Source organism: Panthera leo, chromosome C1 (genome assembly GCF_018350215.1).
Source record: "Panthera leo isolate Ple1 chromosome C1, P.leo_Ple1_pat1.1, whole genome shotgun sequence".
NCBI lineage: Eukaryota > Metazoa > Chordata > Mammalia > Carnivora > Felidae > Panthera > Panthera leo.
The window spans coordinates 210,385,343-210,397,784 of NC_056686.1; positions in this window are offsets into that span (position 1 = coordinate 210,385,343).

Consider the following 12,442-nt stretch of genomic DNA (forward strand, 5'->3'; position numbering starts at 1 on the left):
CCCCAAAATGAAATCAAATACAAGGAAGTTTCATGTATGAAAAATAATAGTACTAAAAACAAAGAGCATGGGGAATTTTTTTCTTATTGGTTTGGCTCAGGATGACCCTTCCGGGAAAAAGCCAGGGGTATTAATATACTGGCCTCCCCCTCTCCCACCCTCCCATCTCCAGCCAGTGTTGCCTGTTAGCTGAAACCAGATGGTGCCAGAGGGCAAAGGAGCCAGAAGGCTGTAATACTTCACTACAGAGAAGGCCGGGGAGCAGATCAGGAGAGGAAGTAGTCACTAACAAATGTGCCAAGAATACACAACGAGGAAAGGGTAGTCTCTTCAATAAACAGTGGTGGTTAAACTCTATATCCATAAACAAATGGATGAAATGAAACCCAGCTCTTACACCCTACAGAAAAATCAACTCAGAGCAGATTAAAGACTTAAATGTAAGAACTGAAAATGTAAAACTCCTAGAAGAAAACAGAGGAAAAGCTTCATAATATTGGTCTTGGCAATGATTTCGTGGATACGAAACTCAAAGCACAGGCAACAAAAACAAAAATAAACAAGTAGGCGTGCATCAAGCTAACACACTTCCATGAGGCAAAGGAAACAATCGACAGTGTGAAAAGGCAACTTACGGGATGGGAAAAAAATTTGCACACTCCCTATCCAAAAAGGGGTTAGTCTCCAAAATGCATGAGAAACTCCCACCACTTAATGGAGGTCTTAAAAATAGTTTCCCTAAATCTTATCTCAGATGAATGGAGGTTTCCAAGTGATCCTTTTTTTTTTTTTTTAATTTACCAATAACACACTTGATCCAAATCTTAAACCCACATTTAGTACAATGTTCAAAAGATTTTTGGTATTGACTCATCCATCAATTTTCCTTTCTGTTATTCACGTATTTTGTATGTGGTATAGGGTGTATATCTGTGAAACACTTCAAAGCTTTCTGGAAAAGGAGTAATACATAAACAAATTTCAAAAATGAATTTCACTTTGTACAGACAGTTGTCTCTACATCAAGTCAGCCAGGAACTCTGGGTTCAAATTGTAGCCCTGCCACGTGGGGTCAGTGATACCTTGGATCTGACATGTTACTTTTATGAGTTCTCCATCTGTAAACAGAAGTAAATAAATGATAGTGTTTCCCATAAAAACACAGTGAAAATTAAATTAGTTGCTATATGTAACATGTAACACAGGGCTGTATCTAGCATATTGTAAGTGCTATACAAATGCTACTCAGTATTAACGTTGAACTTCCATATCATGCTGTGCAGTAACATGGCTTACGTTTAGAAATGAGGCCCAAGGAGTCACACAGTCTGGGAAGAGCAGAGGGTTGGTGTAGAACAACAAACGATCTGCAATTCAAGGTACATTAGACATTCTCGAGTGTGGCCCATTATTTTACATGTGTGATCAAAGCCCGAGATCTCCAAGGCTTAAGTGACTTGCCCAGGTCACCTTTACTCTAGGTGGCAGGGCACATGAGTGGGGAGCCCCAGGCGTATAAGTAACAGACTTGCCATCATAAGAAACAGGAGTCTAGCCTAATGGAAAGAAAGCTGGATTCCAGACCTAACCCTGTCACGTGCCTGGGAGTCATGGGCAAGTCCCTGAACTTGTCTAGGTCCCCATCTGGGAATCAGAAAGTGTCAAATCATCTTCCAAGGCCTTTTATGGTTCTCACAACTTGTGATTCTAGTCATTACAGTTCTCTTTGGGCTCCTGCCTATAACTAAACTGGAAACATTTGCAATGTGGTGGAAACAGAGCTTCAAAAGTCAGAACAGAAGATTTAACGTTTCCTACATCCAGGCTCTGACCCTTCTCTGTACTCCGGCCCAATTCTTCCCATGAAGAAATCTCTTTGAAGTCATTCTGACTCTGTTGATTAAGGAATCAGTTCTTCTAATCTGCCAGACTTTGATCCCCACAGAACCCAGATAGCTTCAAACAGATGCAACCTCTGATCCACAGTCAACAGACCATGCTCGAAAGCGGCCAGCAAAGCATGCTGCCCCCCAGCCAAGCCACTGCTGTGTAGTGAAATAAACAGTGGACCTCAGGAAAGTGACCCAAGGCCACGGTCCTCACTACTCTAAAGCCAAGTCATTAATTCATTCAGAAACTATGGGTCCCTTTTAAGTGGCAGGCATTGTGGTGGGTACTTAGGGAACTTACGATCTAGTGGAGAATAGCCATTATTCACAGAGTCACAACAAGGAAAGCACAATTACAACTAGGAGAAGTGCTAGGAAGAAAACACTCATGGTGCTATGGAGTAGAGTGCAGTGCCAGACTTCTAGTCATTCCTTTAAAGGTAAAGAAGTATTGCCTGAACCACAGGGGATGGGTTTAGGACTAGAGGACCCAGGTCTGGAAGTTGGCATTGCTCTAGGCAGAGGGAACAGCATATGCAAAGGCCGCTGGTATGAGTACATGAGGAGCTAGAAAGTGTCCAGCACGTTGAGGCATAGAACACAACAGGACTCTGAGTTTAGCTCATCATGGGTTTATTTAAGAAATCATTTTCTCGGTTATGTTGACACTCATGCTTCCTTCTACCCCTCTTTCTGCATGTTTCACAGCACATGGAAATAGCTTCCTGGTCTTGGTTCAGTCTCTCTTTCTTTGAAATGAATGAAAGAGTTACCAGAAAATTTAACTAAAGGCCATCCATAATGGTCTTTTCCAAATGTTCTTGCATTTCCTTCTAAAAAACGACTTTGAGGATGCAGTCACCAACACCATTAACCCAGAATAACACAATCATACTGACATGCATTTCCACAAATTGTTTTTTTTTTTTTTGGTCCAGATGGCATATTTTCCAGTAGAAATGACTTTGTGCATTACCTGCTGTTCATGAGTATCTCATACCATATTGTGTCTTCTGGGAAGAATTTTCACCAGGGAAACCAATATTGTGTTTATATTTCTCTTTCCAAAAATTAAAGAACTAAAGAGCAACAGAAGTAATTCTTAAGTGAATCATATATATATATATATATATATATATATATATATGGAAGACATTACATGTTCATTAGCAAACATGAGGAAAATCTTGGAAGGAACAATCACCTTAATCACATCAGCATGAGAAAGTTGCTCTTGACATGATGATATATCGAGATGACTACTTCCTTTCTTCTCTATTATAAACATGTTTTCTTACATTATGAAATGAAGTTACAGGAGGAACGCCACTAAATAAAGCTAGCGCTGTGATATCTCTCCTGGAAATAAAAATCTGCTTGTGAATAACAACATCCTCTTTTGAAATTAGGAAATCGAAGATAAAATAATGAAGAGGAGATAACACTAAAGAACAGGAATGTGTGCTCAGGCTTATTTGTACAAAAATGCTGATGGCGGATAGACATGATAGTTCTTGAAAATTATAGGGTCTTAAACACTGAACAATAATTACGATACAATGGCCTCCGTTTTTAGTAAAGTTATGAAAATTAGTGTTAGAACATTCAAGGTTCATTGGAATAAATGGTATGTTTGATTAAATGAAGTGCATGAAATAACACATTTATAATCATAAGAGAGTTGAGAAACAAAGACCCAATTGTCACGATCCAACTATGCTCAGGACAATTTCAGTAATTTTTTTTTTCTTTCTGTATATTCTACTTATTTGGGTCGTCGCCCTAGATGCTTGAGTCCTTGGTTCACAATGGATTCTGTATTTCCACTGTCGAACTTCCTGGGTAAGAAATGAAACATTTTAAGGAAGAATAAAAAGAATGGTGTATAGGAGACACTTAGAACGTTAATAATTTAGATATCATCTCTGCCATGTTCTAGAAGGTACTCTTTATGCTAAGAAAAAGAGGAGCATCTCAAGACTCAGCATCACTTAGTGTAAAGTGGGAGAAATCATTTCATCTAAGTCTCAATATTTTCATCTGAAAAAAATTTTAATGTGGTATTAAAATAGGTAAAAGATGCCCAAGACATTGGTAAATCTTTTTTCTCAATCTTCTGACCCTGCAAAACAAAAGCTTTGACGTGGGCTCCAAGATATGATTTATTTTATCAAAAAGTGAGGTTCTGGCCTCATAAGGGTGGTTTGAGAGAGTGCCAGGCTGCGGGGAACATCTCTGTCACTTATCTGAAGGAAGCATGCCCTGGGCCAAGGCCTTTTAATCACCTGAAAGGCTGGATAAGACATGCAGACTTAGGAGTCAGACTGCCTCCCCAGGGTGGCGACATTTAGCAAATACCTCTCTGAACTTCACTTTCCTCCTCCTTATTCTAGGCAGATTAAGAGTTCCCTCTGCATATGCATTTCATGAAGCACACAATTAGAAAATGACAGTAAAAATCTTAAATCCTGCTACATGGTAAGCACTTAATAAATATGCATTTCCATTTTTATCTCATTTAAATCTCACATGATGCGAGCTCAAGGTTTGGATTCCTGATGTGCATGGAAGGAAAGGAGGACTGAAATTTATTTTCCATTGGATGCCAGAGAAGGGATCCAAAAGAACCGCCTAAATCATCCAGGGGAAGTTAAGCATTTTAGTTTTGTGAAAACCAGCCCCTCTGGGGACAAACCGTCCCCAGAGCTCACTGGCAGCTAGCTCAAGCGTTGAAAGCAAGGCCATGAAAAGTCACTAAAGGTTGGCGTATCCACAGCTGCACAGACAGACGCACTAGGTTCTCAAGACCGAGCTGGACCTAAGAATGAGGTACTCTGATCTGTTGGACAATCTGGGGGCCCAACCTGGGAGACCCAAAAGCCAGGTGGTTGGGCTGTTACAAGGGCAGAGTGACTTGGGAACATCCCTGGAGCATGTAGGTAAATCACAGGCTTTGGGATTAGAGGGTCCTGAGGTTAAGTCCTAGCTTTGCTTTTTAAGCAAAGCTTCAGCCAACTTCCTTAAGCTTTTCCAAAATCAACTCTTCATCTGTAATGAGGGGATAATAATTCTGACCACATAGGGTTCTGTGAAGATTAAATGAGATTATGTATTTAAAAGTGTCTTGTACCTCATATATGCTCAAAAGAATTAGTTCCTATTATTTTGGTCCTTTCAACGCTTTCTTCTCTCTTTACTATCCTTAGCTCATGTCTTTGGTGGAGTCCATGGAGTAGCCAATAGGCAGTGTTAAGCAGAAACGAAATAACTTGTTAAAAAGGCAACTCTAATCATAACGTAACAAAGTCTGACCTTTAAAAGGAAGAACTGAACAATCAGTGTGGACAACAAGTTTGGGTAATAAATTATCCCAGCTAGAGAGTTCTTTGGTTGCTGGCCAAATTCTGGTGTGGGCTTATCTTAACAAAGCAACACTGAAGCTGCTTTTTAAATTCTGGGGGAAAGATGTGCTTCCACAACCAGGTGGAGGGATCTGCTTCTTCTGTGCGCCATGATGCACACACTTACAACACAAAGCGAGACACAACCGCAGGACCTGGAACTGTAGATGCAGAAAAACACCACGGCCCCTGTGTTCCAGGCCAATCCCAAATTCTGGCCTTCAGAGCTTCTTCTTTTTTGATGTGGGGACTTTAGTTGGATCATGTTGAGATGCCTGGAAAACACCAATTCCCAATGAAAAGCACAAGGGGCTCCATGGGGGAATTGCGGGCGTTGGCTTAGACCAAGGTTGGCCCAGCCGGGAAAACTTGGCCTAAGGCTCGCCTAATGTTGTCACATACAGGAAGAGCCATCCTGCCTGCTTCCAACTTCCTCATTTTTTTTAGTTCTCAAGCTGTTTTCCCTCACAACCTCATTTCCCTCGGCAGACAACCCAAGCCAGTGATTACCAGACACCGACATAATAATGGAAGATGGGAAAGGGCTGAGTTCAGAGGTTTCCCTCTCCTTGAAAGGCATATGTATTTAAGAACCACGTTAACTTTATTTCACAAAGAAATTCAAAGCATTGAAATGAAAATATACTTCCAAGAACCGTCTGCTTTGTCCTTGATAATCCAACCACAATCCTGGCTGGCCAAGAGAAACCAAACTCAAGTCCGGACAAGAAGGGCTCCCCACAGGGACGAGAGCAGAAAAAGTGCTGAATTTCAGTGACGCTGTGCTCTGCACCTCCGAGCCATGAGCTCTGAAGTGCCACTCAGTATTCCTACGTGCCTTGTTGTTATGGGTTGAATTGTGTCCTCCACCCAAATTCATAGGTTGAAGCCTCAATCCCTAGTATCTGAGAATGTGACCTTATTTGGAAATAGAGTCATTGCAGGTATAATTAGTTAAAATGAAATCCGAATCCAGTATAACCGGTGTCCTTCTAAAAGGGGGAAACTTGGAGACAGACAGACAGATGCACACACACACACACACACACACACACACACGATCATGTGAACATAAAGACAGACAGCAAGGTGGTGGTACGGAAGCCAAGGAAAGCCAAGGAGGCTCAGAAAACCACCAGAAGGCATGGACCAGATCTCTGCCCAAAGCCTCAGAAAGAACCAGCCCGGCCGACACCCTGAACTTGGCCTTCTAGCTTCCAAAACTGTGAGGTTACAGTTGTTTAATCCAGCCAGTATGTGACAGCAACCCTAGAAAACTAACACACCTACACACCTGATGAAGTTGTAATCAGGTTCACTATTTTATTCATTAAACAATGTGTCCGAGCCCCTCCGATGTCTCTGTCACCGAGATGGACTCTATGGGTGCACAGAGGATGGGGCCACGGTGCCCATGCTCTGGCACTGGGCAGTCACCTACAACAGCACTAGTTAGACGTAGCTATTGAGCACTCCGTGGGCTGTAGCCTGTAAAATATATGCCAGACATTGAAGACGTTGCAAGCATGCGAAATATCTCATTAATGCATAGTAGCTATGTGTTGAAATGATAATAGTTTAGATATATGGCTTAAAGTGCATTATTAAAATTAATTTCTCCTCCTTCTTTTACATTTTTTTTAATTTGGCCACTAGAAATTCTTAAATGACACATGTGGCCGGCAGTATAGATCTAGGGGACGGCATTGCTCTGGGAGCCCTTAGGTCAGCGGTGAGGAAGACATAGAAGAAAAGGGTGTCAAGGCCACCGTGGTTTTCACAAGTCTGCGGGAGCCTGGAAGAAGGAGCCCCAGCAACAGAGAGGAGAAAATCTGACCTAGGAGCAGACATGCCAAAGCCCAGAGTCTGGCCTTTGAGGGGAATTGCAAAGAATGCTGTAGGCTCTCCAACAGGTCCCTGTGGAGGAGTGAGAAGCAGAAACAACCCTCCCCCCCGCCTCCCAAATACTGGCATTGACTGAACACTTGCCAGATGCCAGATCCAGGCTAAGTGCCTCATGCATATTCACTCACTTACTTTTCATTGCAGCTCTAGGAGTCATACACCTGTTACTCTTTACAGGTGAGGAAACTGAGGCCTGAGATGTTAAGTTCTTTGCCCAGGGCAACGTGGAGAAGGGTTCAGACCGGAGCCTGAAACAGCAGGTGAAAGCTTGAGAAGGAGCTGGTCTCTCACACCAACATATAAAATAAAGTTAAGGAAGGAGGGCAGGTGGAGAGGGAAGACACTGACCCGTTTCTCTTACAGACAATGAGGAGGCCATGGAAAGTTTGTAAGTAAAAGTCTGGCACAATCAGATCTGAACTTTAGACAATAGGAGTTGTGGGCATGAAGAACAGTGGAGCTGGAGGTTCTGTGTTCCATTAAGGAGTTGTTCTCGGGGCGCCTGGGTGGCTCAGTCGGTTAGGCGGCCGACTTCGGCTCAGGTCATGATCTCACGGTTCGTGGGTTCAAGCCCCGTGTCGGGCTCTGTGCTGACAGCTCAGAGCCTGGAGCCTGCTTCGGATTCTGTGTCTCCCTCTCTCTCTGCCCTCCCCCATTCACACTCTGTCTCTGTCTTTCTCTCTCTCTCTCTCTCTCTCTCTCAAAAATAAATGAACATAAAAAAATTTTTTTTGAAAAAAAAGCTACTCTCTTTCCTTGATGGCTTTTGAGTGCCCCCAGGAGGCACTTTGCAGACAAAGGACGAATGTCACATGTCCAAAAGTGACCAGAGGGCACAGAGCTGGTCTGACTGAAACCAAATCCTGGCAGAGGCAGGACTCCTTTCCCTCCTCTCCAGGAGCCACTCTTCTCTGACATCTGCTCACTCTTGCCACACACCTGTGGTCATGGCAAAGGCCCGGGTCAGGGGCTGGATGGAAATAGAAAAATTAATAAGACCTCCGCCTCAGAAGTCCGTCTCAGGGAACGAGAGAGGTGCCAAGTTTTATCTCCGGGTTCTGAGGCTTTCTGGCATCCCTAGAGTTGCCCAGAATGAATTTTCTCTTCCATTTTCTGAGGTTAATGTGTAGGCTGGATGCCTCACTCCTTTCCTTCAAGAGTAATAGAGAAGAAATGACCCTAATGGAACAATGATTTTGATTCTTTAAAATACACGTGCAATAGCACTGCGTGAGGACTCAAAGCTCACAACTGTTGCAATTCTGAGCCCAAAAGTTAGGCAACCATAAATAAGGTGGCCCTTCTGTACAATGCGATCTCAAGAGCTATCGATGGTTCCTAGAGCGTCACTGGTGCTCCCCGCGTACCCTCTTTTGGTTTGTGAAACACGGGGTATAGTGAAGAGAGTCCAGAGTTTGGTATTTCGTGTGTCTGCAAAAAATACACGGAGAACAAAGATACGGGTGTCCCTCAGGACTGCCACGTTAAGATGGTATTTATTTGTGAAACAAGTGTCTATCTACCCTGGTAGAAAAATTATCTACCTTCTGGGAGGATGATGGATTGCAAAAAGATGCCTCTTTCTCTGGACCGATCCCCATTCCCCACCACCCCCAGGCCAAAGTACAAGCTCTGCAAGAATAGCACGGGCGGGGTCCAGTAGGGCCCGCTTGGTCTCTCTATCACGTCCCCTTGGGCAGGGCACTGTCTCCAGTCTGTGCGCGGAGACCCTCCGAACCTCATACTCCATTCATATGGAGCCAACCTATGGATGGAGCTATCAGATTGCTTGGTAGTGGGACCCTGCAAATCATAACCACACTCAGGGATCTGAAAAGCAAAACGTTAAACTTTAAATACAAACCAGACCATGAGACATAATTGATCATAACTGACTCCACGATCTTGCGTTACTGAGCTTTTTACAGCGATCCACGATAATTTAGTGTCTTAATAACGCAAGGGGGGAGACAAACGAATAGCGAAGAGAAAAATGATGAAAGCCAAGACCATCAGAAAATAATTTCTATTTCCATTATTTTAATAGCAACGTTTCTGCGAGAAACAGGAAGAGTTTAGTTTTTTGAGAGAGTTACGGTTAAGAAGACCAAAGAGTTATACTAACTGAAAGCAAAGATGTATATAAATGATGAGTAGAAGAGGGATTTTATTACTTCCAAGGGCTCTGAATCCTAGAATTGCATTAACCATTTGTTGCTCAGTGGAGAAACCCACTTTAGTAAATAAAGAATAATGGCTTGAAAGAGGCGCATCGAAACCTCAATTTCAGTGGTACCAGTTTCTACTTATGCTGAAATTACACTATGTCTGGTAAATTGTTACTGTGATATGTGGAAGCAGTTTTTCCCAGGCGGCTGAACACTTCCAATAATGGCGTTCTTCATCCTATTTATTTTGCTTATTAAAAATAAGCATAAAACTTGAGCATTTCAAGGCCCAAACCACCAACTCCTAATTAGTTTTATCTAAATTAATGAGGTTTTACTGTACTAATTTCTAAAAGTGCAGTCCTAGATTCTAGGAAAAGCTGTTGCTATTGAAATGGAGAAAGGCACGAAAATAATTGGGCAAAAGACTGAATTAAAGGTCTAATTCCATCCTCAGCCCTCCAATTAAAATCTTCTTCTGCCCATAATAGCATCAGCATGAAGATGATCCAATTATGAACATAACAACATTTATCATCAGATTTTGTTGCCTGTGTAGAATAGGATTCAGTATCTGTGATGAATTTTGGTCTTGGTTGATCCCAAATTTACATTAAAAAGGGACCATGGAATGGAGTCAGTTCTTGGCTCTTTCTTGCAAGTGGGTATTTCCTTAAATGGTGCTCTGAAGCTTTGTCCCCAGAGGACAAAGAACGTTCTGGAATGGCAACCACCACCCCATGATGACAGGATTGAAATCAGCAGGTCTCATGTAGCATCATGATTTTACAAATCTCATAATATTTTTAAATGGCCCAACCTTGGTCCAGTATGTATTTTTCGATAAAAGAATGAGACATTTTTTATTAATAGTTGTTAAGTGACTTTATGGACATGAAAATATTGATGATTATCGGTAATTTTATGAAGGGCTTAAAAATGTGTCATACTTCAGTAACTCCATTTTCAGATCACCTTAGTAGCTTCTTAGAGTAGCCTCTAAGCTACTGAAAACTTAGTAGGAACTTAAAAAACGTTTTTAAATGGAAGCCATGGATTTCCTAAGCAAAAACTATTCAGGTTATTTTTGAATAACCAATTCTGGGTACCTAAGCAAAACCCAAAATAATCTTACTAAGTCATTCCAAAAGAAACATTCTCCCCAAATCTCTTTGCAAATGTCAGCCTCGCTCAAGTGTACAAGACTATGTCTTAGATTCACTAAAAAAATATATCGCAGTTTATTTGTAAATGTCCAAAATAAGATGGTTTAGATTTTTCTTCCTCTTAGCAATTTGCTCTTACCCATTCAGTTGTTTTTCTTTCTAAGCTTGAACTTATGCACCATACTCGGTTCTCTTCTGGTAACTATTATCAGCTGGTACCTCCTCAAAAGAAGCGAGAGTTCTCAAGCTGAACAATTGCATCCCATAAAATTACTCTAAAAGCCAAATCTTGGCGTCTAAAAGGAAAGTTTCTCGAAGATACATAAGAATTGGGCAATTAAGGGAACCTTCTCCTTCACCACAGTTCAGTCTAGGAGATGAGAAGCTATATCACACTTTTTTAGAATGCCTAAGAAATAGTAAACTATGGAGAATTAAATTGTCATCATGTCCCTTCTGACTGAAAAATAATAGTAAATAAGAACAATCTAGGATAATCTGAAGTGTTTGACAATATGGTCAAATTCTACATCAGCGCATCGTGAACTAAACCATGATCTCAGATTCAGAGCTTGTATTCTCTTTCTGCTAAAATCAGAGGATGTCTGGAGTGGTGTTGTGTAAATAATTAAATATCAAAGTTGAAAAGGATGGAGGGGAAGAGGGGGGAAAAAAGTGGAAAAAGGCAAGAGAGAAGGCAAAGAAAAAATGTTTCCTGAAGTATAAATTTGGGGAAAACTCAGTTACACTCATATGCTTCCTACTGTTGGTAAAATAAAAATGCCCTCCCCTAATACCCGCCCTCTTTGTTTTCAGCAACGGAAGTAAACAGACACAAATGCATGACAAGAATTCTGTAACCTGCGGCTGGAGATAAAAGGTGAACAAAACGGACAAAATCCCCATCTTAATGACACTTACACCCCAGAGGCTTGAACGGATACTTTATATAATCATACAAATAAATATAGAATTGAAAACGCATTGAACGAACAGCAAATACGTGTTGTTTTAGAATCCTGCCGCAGAAGGATTTGACTCAGAGTTTTAATGTGTCCGGAGAAAAACAAAATAAACCAGGCATCTTGGTTCTGTAGGGGTGGAGAGGGTATTTTGTCCATTGACCACAGCCAATAAAATACTTAAGTAAAATCTCACATTATGCTATTTGTGCTCAGATAAAACTTCCTGGGCCTTTGTTTGCTTTTAAAACTTTTTCTATTGCTATCAAAAGTACTTGGAAATGAATAGCAAAGGATGTTTATTTATAGTGGCTTAGAATACCAGTTTAAAACAGGCTAGAGGATTTAAGGAGAATGGAAATAAAAAATTCAAAAGCGATGGACCTTGCCTAAACAGAGCAACAGCCCTGGCCTAGAAGTCAGAGAGTTCGAAGTCTCCATCAAATCCACCCTAGCTGTGTCGCCTTGGCTGACTTATGCAACCTCTCTGAACCTCAGTTTCCTCATCTCTAAAGTTAAAGAGATAAGGAACCCCCTACTGGATCCTTCTGAGGGGCATAGGAGTTACCATACGTGAAAGTGCTTTGTGACCACTAGTATAGAAAGTATAGTATAGAAAGGGAGAAACCAAAGCCATAAAGAAAAAAAAACGCACGTCTGAATCACCCCTCTGGGGCGAATGAATCCTGGCTGTCCCCAAAGACCTCATTAGCTATTTGAAAGATGTCGTTGTGTATTTATCTTGAAATTGCTTACTCATCATCTCAAGCAAAAGCTCATGGCAACATTATCAGAGCCAATTAGCCTGTCACACTCAGTACCCTGGAAAAAGATCAGCAAACGCCTTCTGCAATAAATACCCATATGTGCACTTGGGATTTAACTTCCGTGAGACGGAAATGGCACTGTTCTGAAATATATGCTGGCTGCGTTCTTTCTTCCTTCCTTTCT